The sequence below is a fragment of the Typopeltis vanoorti genome, chromosome 5, assembly GCF_054136105.1.
Source record: "Typopeltis vanoorti isolate ZY-2024b chromosome 5, IOZ_Tvanoo_1.0, whole genome shotgun sequence".
Taxonomy (NCBI): domain Eukaryota; kingdom Metazoa; phylum Arthropoda; class Arachnida; order Uropygi; family Thelyphonidae; genus Typopeltis; species Typopeltis vanoorti.
The window spans coordinates 16,197,851-16,212,388 of NC_143553.1; the positions used below are offsets into that span (position 1 = coordinate 16,197,851).

At 34.9% G+C, this 14,538-nt stretch overlaps 1 pseudogene; it reads right to left on the bottom strand.

Annotated features, from left to right (window-relative positions):
- Positions 1-966: 966 nt before the first annotated feature.
- LOC150106248 (U4 spliceosomal RNA) lies at positions 967-1,079 on the bottom strand (annotated as a pseudogene).
- Positions 1,080-14,538: the final 13,459 nt, after the last annotated feature.

Consider the following 14,538-nt stretch of genomic DNA (forward strand, 5'->3'; position numbering starts at 1 on the left):
TTCAGTCGTTCCGACCGTAGGTGACTTTGTAGGCATTGCCCACAAAGTATTCTTAGTGAAATATTTATAGGGTAGTTCAAAGTTGCTTCCCACCTCTCAATTTTATCCGGGTTGGGGAACGGCATATGAATGGGACGTATTCATGACTGTAATCCATGTGTGTTCACGGGACCGGTTTGTCTGTTCTGGGGGACGAAAAAACCGAGGTTTCCGGGGTGGGGGGAAACCACCCTTCTCCGTACGAGACGGCTAACCCACCTTTAGTCGAAAGAGACCAGATAAAGTTTCCTCACGTCACTTGACAGGAATCGAACCCAGGGCTGAGCCGCGAAGGCTCGGCACTTGCACTAGTAGTACGCATATGCCCTACTAGAAACCTAAGCCAAAAGTTTGAAATCACTAATTTGTATTTTGTATGCAAACTGTATATTTTTCCCATGTAGTAAGGCTGATATTACTAGTTTTTTTTTTTAAGTTAAGGGATATTATATCCCATATTGTTTCTTAGCCGAATAAGAAACTCAAAGAGTTTCATGCCGAATATAGAAACTATATAAAGTTCGGCGATTCCAAGCGTAAGCAAATACCTGGATAGTGCAGCACCTGACCCTTGAAGGTAGTGCAAGCTGAGGCAATTCATGTAAAGGGTGGGGCAAGCTCCGATCATTATTCTTGATATTTACCCATAATGTGAACTTAACTCCTAGGAGCTGTATTTTGTTCAACATTATGAGAGAAGGTCACTACCCATACCAGTTTCGACCTTATGAATAAGTAAAGCCGTCTCTGAAAAATTCGGACGATCCCTAGGCCATTCAATAGTGGGCGAAAGACCGTCCATCTCAGCGTTGGCTCCACTCAGTGATGGCCTTCCACCCACCACCACCACCGAGCAGAACCGCTCATATTCCGGAGAAAAGCATTCACCGATAAAGCCCCCTCGCCGGGCCGTACCGGAAAACACTTTCTCCGGAGACTCAAATTGCTCCCTTAAGGCTAAACCTTAAGAGAGCGAACTCATATTAGCAATAGCCGAGCCTCAGTTAAACTTCATTGGCTACAGCATTGCCAGACCGGTTTCTCATAATGTAAAACGCAGCTCCTAGGAGATGCATTGCTGCTTCACATTATGAGAGAAGGTGTCAGACCGGTTTCGACCGTTTTTGAGGTCTCATCATTGAGTAGGTAGACCTAGTTAATAATACCAAGTTTGTAGCGAACAGAACTTACATCCCTTTTATAAGAATTGCCAAGAGATGTCCTATTAAATTATTAAGAATAATGCTTGGAATCGAACTTTATATAGTTTCTATATTCGGCATGAAACTCTTTGAGTTTCTTATTCGGCTAAGAAACATATGGGATATAATATCCCTTAACTTAAATAAGTTCATGTCGCCGAATTGAAGCCTTTGGCTCTTCATTATTATTAATGATATTACTAGAATAAATATAAATACTGATTTCAACGTACCCCTGGTAAATGAATTTATGTATAATACAACTACATCTGATACGCTTATTGAACTGGATATAAATTGGCGCTACAGGGATGGCAGGCTGATGGCTATTGACGAATTGCGTATAGGGGAGCAGTATCTCGAAAGAGGAAGGTGACATGTGATGCGGAGTTTTGTTTTATTCATATGTCAATGCTATGGTACACCGTTTGAGGAGAGATATTTCTTTGCTTGAAAATCTCAGCATACTTAAAAAATAATAAAGCCGAGAATTCTGTTATAGCAATTTGAATAGACAGCTCAGTGAGCAGATGAGTAGACATGTCATCTTACTATTGCCAGGTGTAAAGGTACCCCAGTACCTATACTGGGGAAACTGCACTCCAGTAAAGTGAAGGAGGAGAGGAATATGGGGGGTAATTAACACGTTCGCTGCCAACTACGAGTATACTCGTAGTTGGTAAACCAGCTACGCAAGCCTACCAATACGAGTATACTCGTAAGCGTCATACGGGTATACTCGTATGACGCTTACCGCCGGCAACGAGATTACCGTACTGATCTTGAAGAAGTGAAATTAATAATGGATAAGGGATTTATGTTTAGAAAACAGATATTACAATTTTGGGAAGTAACCCAGGGGATAGCCTGCACTTTGAGGACACTAATAATCTTCATAGGAACGTAAATGTTTCATCATAAGATATACTGGATACGAGATAAAAATTAGCACAAATGTGAGCTAATAAGTACTTTATATAATGAAATCCTCGTCCTTATGAAGGGTATTGGTGTCCCTTCCAGTATGAAGACAATCTCCTGGGTTACTACCCCATATTTGCAATCTGTCTTGCAGCACCTACTACCGCGGTGAAACCGAGTCACTCAGTTCGTCGAGAAATTTAAAGGTGTTTAAATTGGATGACAGTGCAATATCAGGTGGTTCACTTGTTTAGTGTTGCTTATTTCATATTATCAAATCTCTGAAAATAATAAATAAAAAAATAAAAATAAAATAAAAAATCGAAATTATGAAAGGAAGGTTAAAGACTCTGCTTATCTTTCAGTATGTGCAGTTGCCAATTCTTATAACTATTTAAGCCTTTTTCGAATTTAATGAATTTCTGGAAATGAAATCTTACTACCTCATGATGTTGAATTTGATAAATAAAAATTTAAAAGGACGATTTTGCCCCCTCTCCCTTCATTTCTGCATTATCTAGGTCCGAGCATGTAGTAAATGATTAAGGTCGAACCACGAATTCGTCAAAAAAAAAAAGGGGGGGGGCATGTCTTATTGTAGATGTTTAAAATTTCCCACCATTCCTTTCGCCATCATCCACTTACAATGAATGCCTAACTTTGAAAACCTTCACGGGTGGGGAAATCAAGCTTTTCATTTAAAAACTATGCTACTAATTTACAGTACCATATAATTTAAATACTACCAAGCAGGCATTGTTCCACTTTCCCACGAAGTTTCAAATCTGAGTTGGTAAAATAACAATAACAATAATAACTAGATTAAAAATTATGGCGATCTCTATTAGCAGAATCAAAAGAAAATGGCAAAGCGTGTCGTTTTGTTCTCAAGACAGATCTGGTTTAAAATTCAATGTGGGAAACGAAGAAAATTTTATAAAACGTTTCAGCTGAGGGTGAGTTAGTCAGTCTCATACGGAAGTGGTATATATTATATATATATATATATATATATATATATATATAACCAAAAACTTTTCTGAATGTTTACAAACTTCCTTCAAGTTTGAGAGCATAAGGAAGAAAAAAAAATAATGAAGAAATTATAATCAATTTACGATTCTTTCTCGTGTGCTTGATGTCTTGTGCATTTTGTAAAATAATATTAAAACTACAATACAGTGCCATTTAATATAATATTTTATATGTTGTTGTTGTTATTTATATAATAATAATAATAACAACAACAACAACATATAAAATATTATATAAAGGTTTCGAGGATTCAAGCTGATACCTTACATCTCAACCGAGATCACCAGAAAGAAAGAAAAAATATTTATTACATTGAAATGCTGTAATTACAGCGCTAAAATACATTAAAAGCAAACATTATAAAAATATAACATTTTGTTATTGAATGATGTTGAAAATGTAATCTTATTCAACTGCAAACTATAAATTACCATCTACAGTAACTATTATTAACACATTATACAAAAAAAAAGGAAATTTTGTATGAAATTCATTGTTAAAACAAACAACAACTAGAACAACATGTTTTGTAAATGCATAATATGCAATCATAATTTTAATAATAAAAATCACTGAATTAAAAAAAATACTATTATTATTATTATATGTATGTAATAATAATTTTTAGAATTTTTAAATTTTGTAATTTCTATAATTTTATAATGTAATTATTATATATATGCAAGACATAATAAAGTGTTTTAAAAAATTATTATTACTACTAATAATAACAATGCATTTAATGCAGTGATACGTATGAAAACTTGAAACAAGAGTTCATCAGAAAAGTCAAACGGATTCGCCCGTGAAGCTTACAGTTTTAGTAATTACTAAAATGATATGTTCGAAACAACAAGAAAAGTGTTTTGTTGTTGTTATTGCTGTATTTTCGAAGTAAATAAACATATTCGTTGCTCATTAGCTTGATGTTCATAAGAGTGGCTTGTGTATGCATTAACTCGCGTACTGTTAGTCAGTGAATTTCCAGGATTTAGGTCATTAGGTCTTGCTTAGGTGGGAGCCGCTTTCACTCATTCGTAAGTTGTGAAAGGAAATATTACCCAAATACTTGATTTAGTAGGGCAGCATAATAATATAATGGTTCTGTTGTGAAAGTAGAATGCATCGTTTCGAAAATAAAACAAAAGACGCATCCTTTAGATGCAATAAGCTAAATGACCAACAGCGAAAGAAAGAAGGCTCTAGTTTTATCAAAGAAACAAGCTTGTCAGAAAAATCTCTGTAGAAGAGACAGTGTTTTGCATGTAATAACACCGTTCATATCATAATAATGAAAAGAAAACTCGTGGTTGAATACGATTATTCTACAAATAAATACACTATCATAAAAAACAAACAAAACACATCAATGAGAACAATATCGATTTGCATAATTTACGATAATTTTTACTGATGACGCAGGGAAATTAATTGTTATTAGCTCTGTATGTTACTTAGAAGGATGTGTGACTCAAAAACTAATTTCATTCCCAACATGACAGATCGATAATTACATGGTTAGAAACTGGTAAATGTAGCAGAATCATAAAGTCAATAATTACACGAGTCCTTCTTTCATTTCTGTACACTACACTTTGATTGTTGATTAGCCATACAGTTTTTTTTTTAATCAAATACATTTATAGATTTTCAATATACTTCCATTTTGCTTTGCCTTATCTCTGCTCATATTTTTGATTAATCTTGTATTTCTGTCAGCAAACTGCTTCTTCTTCTTCTTCTTCTTCTCTCTCTCTCTCTCTCTTATTGTTAATATTTTTTGATGTGCTTGATAAGTCGGATAAATAACATCAGGTTTGTCAATGGCAGTGAAGCGTTTCCCCACAGAATAGTTTTTTTCAACTTTTTGGGGGGTGGGGGGGGGGTGTAAAGTGTGAAGGAATCATGCTAGAATTACAGGGCATGTTAGAAAAAAAAACTTGCTATTCACAGTTTTCCGAAAGATAAATTATGATATACGAATGCTGGTCATTGTGCGATATTCGAATTGTCCATTGTGAAGACACATTTTGTCTAAACAGGAAAACGTGTTCCGGAAACAGAAAACACAGACGATATTTTATTCAAATATGGCTTACAGTTGACACGATGGCAGCTATTGTATCATCCCATTTGCCACGCATGTGCCGTGTACAGAATTTTTGAAATTGCTCTCTCATTCTAGAAGAAATTATCGATTGAAGACAATAATTCTAAGGTTTCCCTTAGATTTTCTATCAAATCAATTGCTCATCAATATTCTTATATTCTTCTTGACAATATAGCTAATTTTATAAAATTTCTAACCTTCAAAATCCTACCTGTTACTGGTATTAGTGGTTTATAGTTTTAAAGTCTGTTGATTTGAAACACAAAAACCATCTTGTTTTCCGAAGTGAATGCAACATATTTTTCTAAGAACAATTATAACGATTTATAAAACTCCACTAATTATATAAACACTCATTTAAACAATCTCAACCCTATTTCATTTGAATACATTTCGATTACAAAACCTCGACAGCTGTTGCCCACAGGGGAGAGGTATACATTTGTTCCTCGGAAGAACAAAAAGGCTGTTATAATGAACGTATTATAAATAATATATTCTGAAAGATACGTTTATATATTAGAATACGATATATTTCGATTGGTTATCTGTCTACTAACGGATGCGACTGGTATAATTAGTTAGTTATTGAGAAATAGCGCACAGGTAGCGTGACGTCGACAAAGCAGAGAAGTACAAAAAATAAACAGTTACTTTCTTGAAAAGCTCGCACCAGCATGCATTTCACTGGCACATCCAGAGGTAAGAATATATTTTTATCCTTTTGTAATCATCTTAATGACTAGAAAATCATTACCTGAAATGACGATCAATTAGTTACTTACCATATCTAGATGTTTAATCTAAACAGTCAATGTTGAAACAGTCCTGAAAGTAATGTAGAGTGTAGGTTATGTGCTGGATAACTGCAAGAATCTGGCAACATACTACTACTAGTCGGCTGGCAACACTATTAGAATTACATCTACTAGGCAATGCGTAGTGCATTTTTTTTCCCGACTGAATCCACATTTTAGCGGTACACAACTATTTATTTCATCGTAAACGCCCAGCGGCTGATGGAGAAATATTCTTAAGCCATTTGCTTGCGCAATTTTAAATGTAATCAATAAATCATGATTACTGATGTTACTTCGATCACATATGCTTTCTGTCTTTAGTTATGTTGCATGTGGATTAAAAAAAAGACAGTTACTTTTGTGAATCTGCTGGTAAAATATCACGCACTTTGTCCAGGTCTGTTGAATCAGTCATTTTGCATTTTCTTACTTCCTGTTTTTTCAGAATACATTCCCCTGAAAAGTGGAAAGCAGTAATTTTCATTACCGACATCTTAGAATTACATCTTCTTGCAATATCCTTATCCTTTTAGTTGTGAGCATTATTAAGATTTTCTATTTCTACTACATCAAACGTACATAACGTATATATTTCTACACCCATATGCTGTTTCAAGTTATCATTGTATGGCTTATTTTCAGAATTTTATTAATTATTATTATTATTTCTCGGTTTTCGGTTGCGATTTATTTCACAATTGTTTTCCTTCTTTCTTATGTACTTTCCGGTTTTCAGAGATACCCTCGGATAGATGATCAAGTTCAAATTTAAACATTCGAAAGGGAGATGCATTCACCTGATCATTAAAATTTTGTATTTCTGCGTTATGATCTGTGTCTTTTTCATACAAAAGTGCTCTAAGTAAGAAAGGTTTTGTTGTCCTATGTCGAACGGCAAGGTTATCTATTATTTTGCACACTTACGATTTTTGCCTTTCCCCAGAGTTATTTTTAGTATCCCCGCTTTCAATATATCTTAGTAGAGTCACCAAATCGGAATAAATGTTTTTCAATTTTGATAACAAGATTAGAAGGCTGTACAGATGCCGAACATTAGATGATCCTTAAAATGTGGCGCCTACGGGTAAAAACAAATTTGGCCACACATATATTCATATTGGATATATGTATACTCTGCAGTGTTCCCGACTTTCTCCACAGTAAAGAATCTATATGTTCTTAATATTTCTTTTTAAATATTAAATACGAAAAAATTTTACGGAGAAAAAGAACGTCGAGAACTTTGTTTATTTTTAATACGCATTTTTACTTTGTTTAACGTTCTTAATGTGTTAATAACCCAAGCACGTGACCTTTTATTCAGAGTGTAGCGCACAACTGGTATAATGTATTACGATCTCACTGGATAAGTGTGTGAAGAAATTTGAAATGACCTAGTGAAACTGAAAGGAAGGAAGAGAGAGAGAGAGAGAGAGAGCCTTTCCAATCCCATGGGGAAAAACTGATTACTGGACACCATATCATATGTTACAAATATATTACAAAGTGATGGTTAGTAACAAGATACCAGTCACTTTGCCTTCGTTGGATAAAAGTATTTAAAATACCAAGGATTGATTTATTGAGAAATCCTACACTTATAAGGTATCCTACCTTATAAGTGTAGGATTTCTTATAAGTGTAGAAATTATATTTGATTAATTATAAGTGTAGAAATCAACAGGCCTGTGAATTTTAATATTTACAGGCCTGTTACTATTACTGTTCATATCGTTTGCTTGAGAGACCGCTTCTCACTGAGCAGCACAGCGGAGCTACGTTTTGCGTTTACTCGGAAGACGTTACTCTTCGAAGAGATCTCGATAATAATTGCGGTGATTTTCATGGCTTAATTGGCCAAAGTGGCTAGGCTGTGGAGGATAATATGTTATGCATGTGTTAACAGGAAGGTTAGTTTGTTGAGTTGGATGACAAATACCAGATTTCGGAAAGAAAAATCCTGCCACTTCAGTCGAAATACCGGCAAACCCAATTTTAGTTGAAAATCGGTTATATACAGTAATATTTCAGTTAAATCTTTGATCGTAAATCAGGGCTTTCCAAGCGAAAGGCAAGTGCCACGTGATCCTCTTGAATGATTGTCGTGATGGGAATGTCTGCTTTTGAAGGAAGGGGGAAAAATTCTTTAAAAGTGGAAAGTTTCGATAGAATGAATTAGCGCAGAGACAACTGAATCTTGTAGTATCAGTGTCTGGAAATGGCGTTCATAAAACGCGTGCACTCACAAGTAAATCATCCTGCGATCTGCTCGTGGAAAAAGAGTCTATGGCTCTCCATCTGCCGGTCTGGTTGGCATAATATTGAGGATAATCGATCTCCAACCAGCAAGGCGCGAGTTCGAATTCAGCATGGATGTTAATAGGAGCCTGAAGTGGTTTGAAAAAGTTCCTTGTTTGCTCTCTAGAACAGGGTTCCTGGACTATGCAAAAATAAATAAAAAACGCAAATGAATAAATAATGAAAAAAGAGAGAAAAATATCCTTGGACCATTCTCGGTATTAATGGTTTACCATCTTTCGTGGGTGAATGCCACATAAGTTAACGGAAGGATAATTAGGGTTAATTAAATAACGGTAGAAATTCCGTTGTCTTCACAATCACAGCATTGTTTTTGCTTTACTTTTATTTTCAGTGTGATAAACTAAGATAAGAGGAAATGTTGCAAAAGTTTTAAAAATGAGACGTCTGATTTTATATGGCAGAAGATTTTTGTCCCGCAAACAGATCACCGTGAATTATTTCACTTAGTTGATAAAACAAAAAAAAATAGTAAAGTTACTGACAAGATTAATTAAATTAATCACTTTAACTTAAAATCACTCAGGAACTATAATATACGAATTTATCAACGATCGTATTCATTTTTATGATTTATTTGTACAAAGGTTATTAGACCCCCCCTTCAAATGCACCCATGCTATGCCTTAGAGCTGTTATTTTTATTTGCTGTAGATTAATTCCATTTGCCATGTACAGTGGATCGTTATCATTGGTAGCTGTGGCTGTCTCACTTCTGAGCTATCGGATAAATGGCCAATGGGTAAATTCTTTTATACTTTACTTAAAACTGTCTTAATAATAAAGAAATTAGACTTTTTATAAGGTGATTTCAACAGCATAATCATTACAGAATGTTTATAGTAATAGAATGCGAAAATATCTTCATCATTCCCTCATTTTCCACACACGAAGGTTATAGCAAGGACAACAAGAACAGAAAATAAAAACAATAAGTTTCTACGCAGTAACAATTCGCAGATCTTTGCGAGAAAGAGGATGCCACTCGCATTTAATGTGGCATCATCTTTCTCGCAAAGATCTGTGAATTCTTACTGCGTAGCAACTTATACTTTTTATTCTCCCCTAATGTGGCTCCCAGCATGATGCTTTAACGCAAGTACTTAAATTACTTCTTTTATAAAATGATCATCTTAAATCTAGGCGAACATGTTCAGCCTATAAATGCTAATGCATTATAATATGTTTCACTCTTTGAATAAGTGGACAGAAAACACGCAACAAATTATGAACTCATTATCTTACACATGAATATAAGAGGTATAATGAAACAATATTTTATGCATTTGGTTATAGTAAAAACACTGATTAACAAAATACACAAAATAGCGAAATGCTCTTGACAGAAGTTTCTGTATGTATCAACCCTTCTGGGATGCCGATTACTGATCTTAGATTCTATGCAGATTCGAACCTCACAAAAGAGAATTCGTCATATTATTGAATTCATTCATTAAAATAACGCAGCAAGATCTAAATATTAATCTGTTTCAAGAATGTGGAAGCACTACCCTAGTTTCCTTATACTCGAATCCATCATGCAACCCTCTAAGCACAGAAATATCCACAAATAGACCACAAACATAATTTATGGACTCAGAATTCTAACCCACTCGGTTCCTTTCATGAAGAAGCAAGAAAAGATGGCTAAATGGCGTCAATAATCGCAATCAGTTGAGTATATCCTAAGAGGAGATTTATCGTTATAAATACCATTTGTCTTCGCCTCTTCAACCATTAATACGTGTCTTGAAAGTAAAATATAAACTCTACTATAAATTCCCCAGCTCGAGAAGAATTATTCAAGTAGCTCAGATGCTCACTAACATAATCATGCATAATCGCATCAACAGAGTCGCCTATTCTCATTAGAATTTATATACCAAAATCACCGACCGCTCTCCAATAGTGACTTCGTCCAGTAGGCCACTTCACAATGGAAGGATAGTATCATTTGATGAAAGGGTAGGCTGGTAACTGTTCTGGTAACTGGTATTATAAGGGTGATATCATCTTTTCTTAGACGTAGTGCAAAACCCCATCAAAAATCCCATCTCTAACATCATAATAACAAACGTCGCTAACATACTTGTAAAAACACAAACTGGGACGCACTTTTTAAAATAAATGACTAAATATAAATACTGTAGATAAACGGTGATATCCTAAACTAAATGATAACATATAGAAGTCATTTAAAAATTACCGAACAACATTCAGATATGAACATTACATAACAGCAAAAGAAACCAACTAACAACCAAGCGTGTATTGCAAAAGGACACTACTACTTTCAGGAAAACACTTGCAGTACTTGTCTTTAATAAACTAAGTTAGAAATTTAAAATTTATAATTTTTTAAATAATATCTCCGTGTACTATTTTACTTTTAGTTTGGTATGAAGTATAACTGTATTATCAAAAAACTCTGCACTGTACAAATACTTCTGACCAAATTGTATTCTATACACTTTGTTTAGGAATTATTTGTCAGAACTGACCCAAGAACTCGAATAGAAATATAGGCAGTAATAGGTGTTCAGATTACAGATGCAACACCGAGTCCCTCAAGACACAATATTCTCACCTAATCTATTCAATGCATACAGAAATGACTTTCAAACCCTGGTCACATAGAATCAAATAAATCAGTATGCAGATGATGCTATATTACGAACCTGCCTCTTTCTAAAACAACAGGACCTAATCGAACTAACGACTTATTTCAAGAAATTGTGATAAGCAATAGTTCATAAACAAATGCTAATGAAAATAACAAAAATCAATAACCTAGCTCTACTTAACCACAACAATAACAGTTGTTATTGTCCAAAAATCACATCGTAGTATATAATAAATATATTGTCCTTTACGCGGCCTTCCACTTTAAATGGACTGGCCATTATGCACATAACTGCATGTCAAACTCCGCATCACTGCTGCAGATTTTTTTCCAAGCAAAAGTGTATTCAGTAGAACGGTGTACAATCACTGCAGCCATCTGTAAACATTGAAAAATACACAGAATCGTTGAAACAATTCTTCTGTGTAATTTCTTCTTTGATTATTGACTAATGCATGTTCGTCTTCAAAAGGTGCTCTTGAGGACTAACATACATCATACTTATGTGCTTTATTGACTTAGATAAGCCTTTCAACAAAATCGATTACAAAATCTCCATCAAGAAAATACGACTGCAAATCATCGTAATAATCAAAGAGATATACGTAACAATGTATGTGTAATAAAATAGAACACAAATACAGAAAATCCATTTGAAGAAAGGTTTCAGACAAGGTGATTCTTTAGATCCGTCTTTACTTAATATAACCATGGAAGAAATAATAACAGAATTTAAAAAACAGAAATTAAATGGAATAAAAATTTAAAAAAAAAAAAAAAATTTAAATTGGATCAGATCGGATATGCAGATGATGTAGCATTACTTGCAGGAAACAAAGGTGATCTCCAAAAGCAATTGTTTAAAATCCAATAGATATGCAGTAGATTTAAAATACAAACATCAACGGAGAAATCCGAAACTATGGAAACTGCGAAAGAACCAGTTAGATGTAAATTAGAGATAAATGGAAAAATACTGGAACAAGTAATGAAATTTAAATACATATGAATAGCAGTTAACGGTGAAAGTATAACTCAGAATGGAATAAAAGAACAATCCTTAAAGACGAGTAAAATATCAGATATTTTAATAAAATAATCAGATATTTAAAATTTAAATATATTGACAAATAAAGATCTAAAACACGTACAACAATAGACCTACTAATGTTGACGTATGCTGTGAAACAAAAACAAAAACATCAAAAATACAATAGATAGATACAATATACGAAATCAAAATATTAAGTAAAATAGTTAAACCTTATAATATCTTTAATTTGATATATTAAAAAAAACAAACAGATTTATGAAGAATGTTAGCAACAGTCTGGAATCCAAATACGTAAAGACTAGCTGGTAAACCAAAAAAAACGATGAATAGACTGCCTGCATTGAAGAATTGGAGATGCAAAAAGCTGAAGCTTAAAGCAAGAAAAAAAAGTAGTAGTTCATTAATGAAAGATCATCGCTCGCATGCAGGTTCTTTTCACACACGCTGTCTCATGTTCTGTCACTTTCCCATTGTACTCTTCTACAGATATTTCCATTGTGACTGATCAGCAGATTAGCATCAATTGTTCCCCTCTCCTTATTTCTGCTAAACCTACAGTAACTCGAGCATATGCTACCCAACATACTTTCGTATTTGAACTGCAGATTTATGCTACTCCTAGTGGTCTTTCATTCCATGTCCATTCAGTTCAATGATGCAGCTTTACTTCTCCTGACCAAGAAGTAAAGCCGGAGCGCTTCAGAAGAATATAAACAGGTTATTTTGCTCTTTACCCAGCTCACATTTATTCCCGATTGGCCTTGCGGCTATATGGACTAGTGTATTTATAGTAATAAAAAATGAAAAAGGCAGAGGTCGCAAACCTGTCAGTTCACAACAAGCGAATGAAGTTGCTACTGTGAAGCAGGCTATGAGTTGGTTCCTGCAGTGCTCGTGCTGTATAAACACATGGATGTGTGTCTTACACAACCGTCTAGAAACTTCTACGAAAGATTCTGCATTTCTACTCACTCATTCAAGATAACCCTGACACAAGAATTGCGCCCGCAGGACTTTGAAATTTGACTGAGATTCATTTTAACATTCCTTGCTCGAGTGGAGTTGGACGCTACATGGCCGTGGTTGATTTTGTGGGGGAGATGAGGCTCAGTTCAATCTGAACAGAGCTGTGAATATTCACAATGGCCGGATATGGGCTACGCAAAATTCGCAAACAATCCAACAAATTCCTTTGTATTCACCCAAAGTTACTGTCTGGTGGAGGTTTACAGCTTCGTTTAATTATTGAACTAGTCTTCTTTGAGGACATTCGCCAGTCGGGTTCTGTGAACTACTCAGTTACTGCCAAGAGGTATCGCGATATAATGAACAATTTTGTTGTGCCACAGCTACAGCAGCGCCTCTGCATGGATTCATTCATTTTTCACTCAGTATGAGTCCTCTCAGAGCCTCCGTAGCTCATTCAGTATAGACGAAGCCCTTTGGTCGGAAAGACCTTGGTTCTATTCCCGTCGGGGACGGGAGGAACCTTTATCTGGTCTCTGTCGACGAAAAGTGAGTTAGCCGGTCTCATACGGGGGTAGGGTTTTTTTTCACCCGGAAACTCGGGTTTTTCGTCCCGCAGAACAGACAAACCGGCCTCGTGAACACACGCATCTACAGACATAGGACACACCGGGAGGTATAGGGATAACCACCTTATCCTCGAGTACAGTTGCGGTTGCAATAATACGTACCTCGACACCGTAAAAGGTAGAAGAGGGGAGGATTAAGAAAAAAGAATCCCCATATCTGCAGAAAGTAATATCATCTTTAACCTGCAAAAAACTCACTTTTCTAAAAAACCACTAATTATGGAAAGATAGTTGTTTCAGAATATATTTGAAGTAAATGCATTTCTCCCCAAACTCTGCCATCATTCTTCATTCTGCATGAAAAAGATGGATGTGAAGGACAGAAACTCCCCAAACATGAGTCTTTCTAATACTGGCTCACTGCACTTTCTTTCCTTATCATATAGTCCGTTTATTCTGTGCACAGTTTCTGCAGATTTACTTCTATGAGCACGGTTTAATGAAAGTGTCTCCTTCAATGCACTTGCCTGAATCATTTATACCGAAGGCAGCAAATTACCGAACCAAATTTCTTCCTTTTCTAGTCTCCTTCCATTGACACAGACATTGTTTTTCAAACAGAATCTCTTATTCTTCTAAAAAATGCTCATGTGTTTTTTTTTCTTTCGTTTTCGCTCTTAATGCACATTTTTTTTCTTTTTTCAAATTAAAAATTTCAGAAATTTTCACCTGCACTCGCATTCACGTGCGTGTGCACTGCTATAAAATTACTTTAGTTTATCTGCTGCAGACATCTGTAGTGTTGTGTGAGTTTGTGGAAATCACGAAATTTTTTAAACAAATTACACAATAACGAAATCTGCATTTTCAAAAACCGTTTTTTGTTTTCATTTTTTAAGA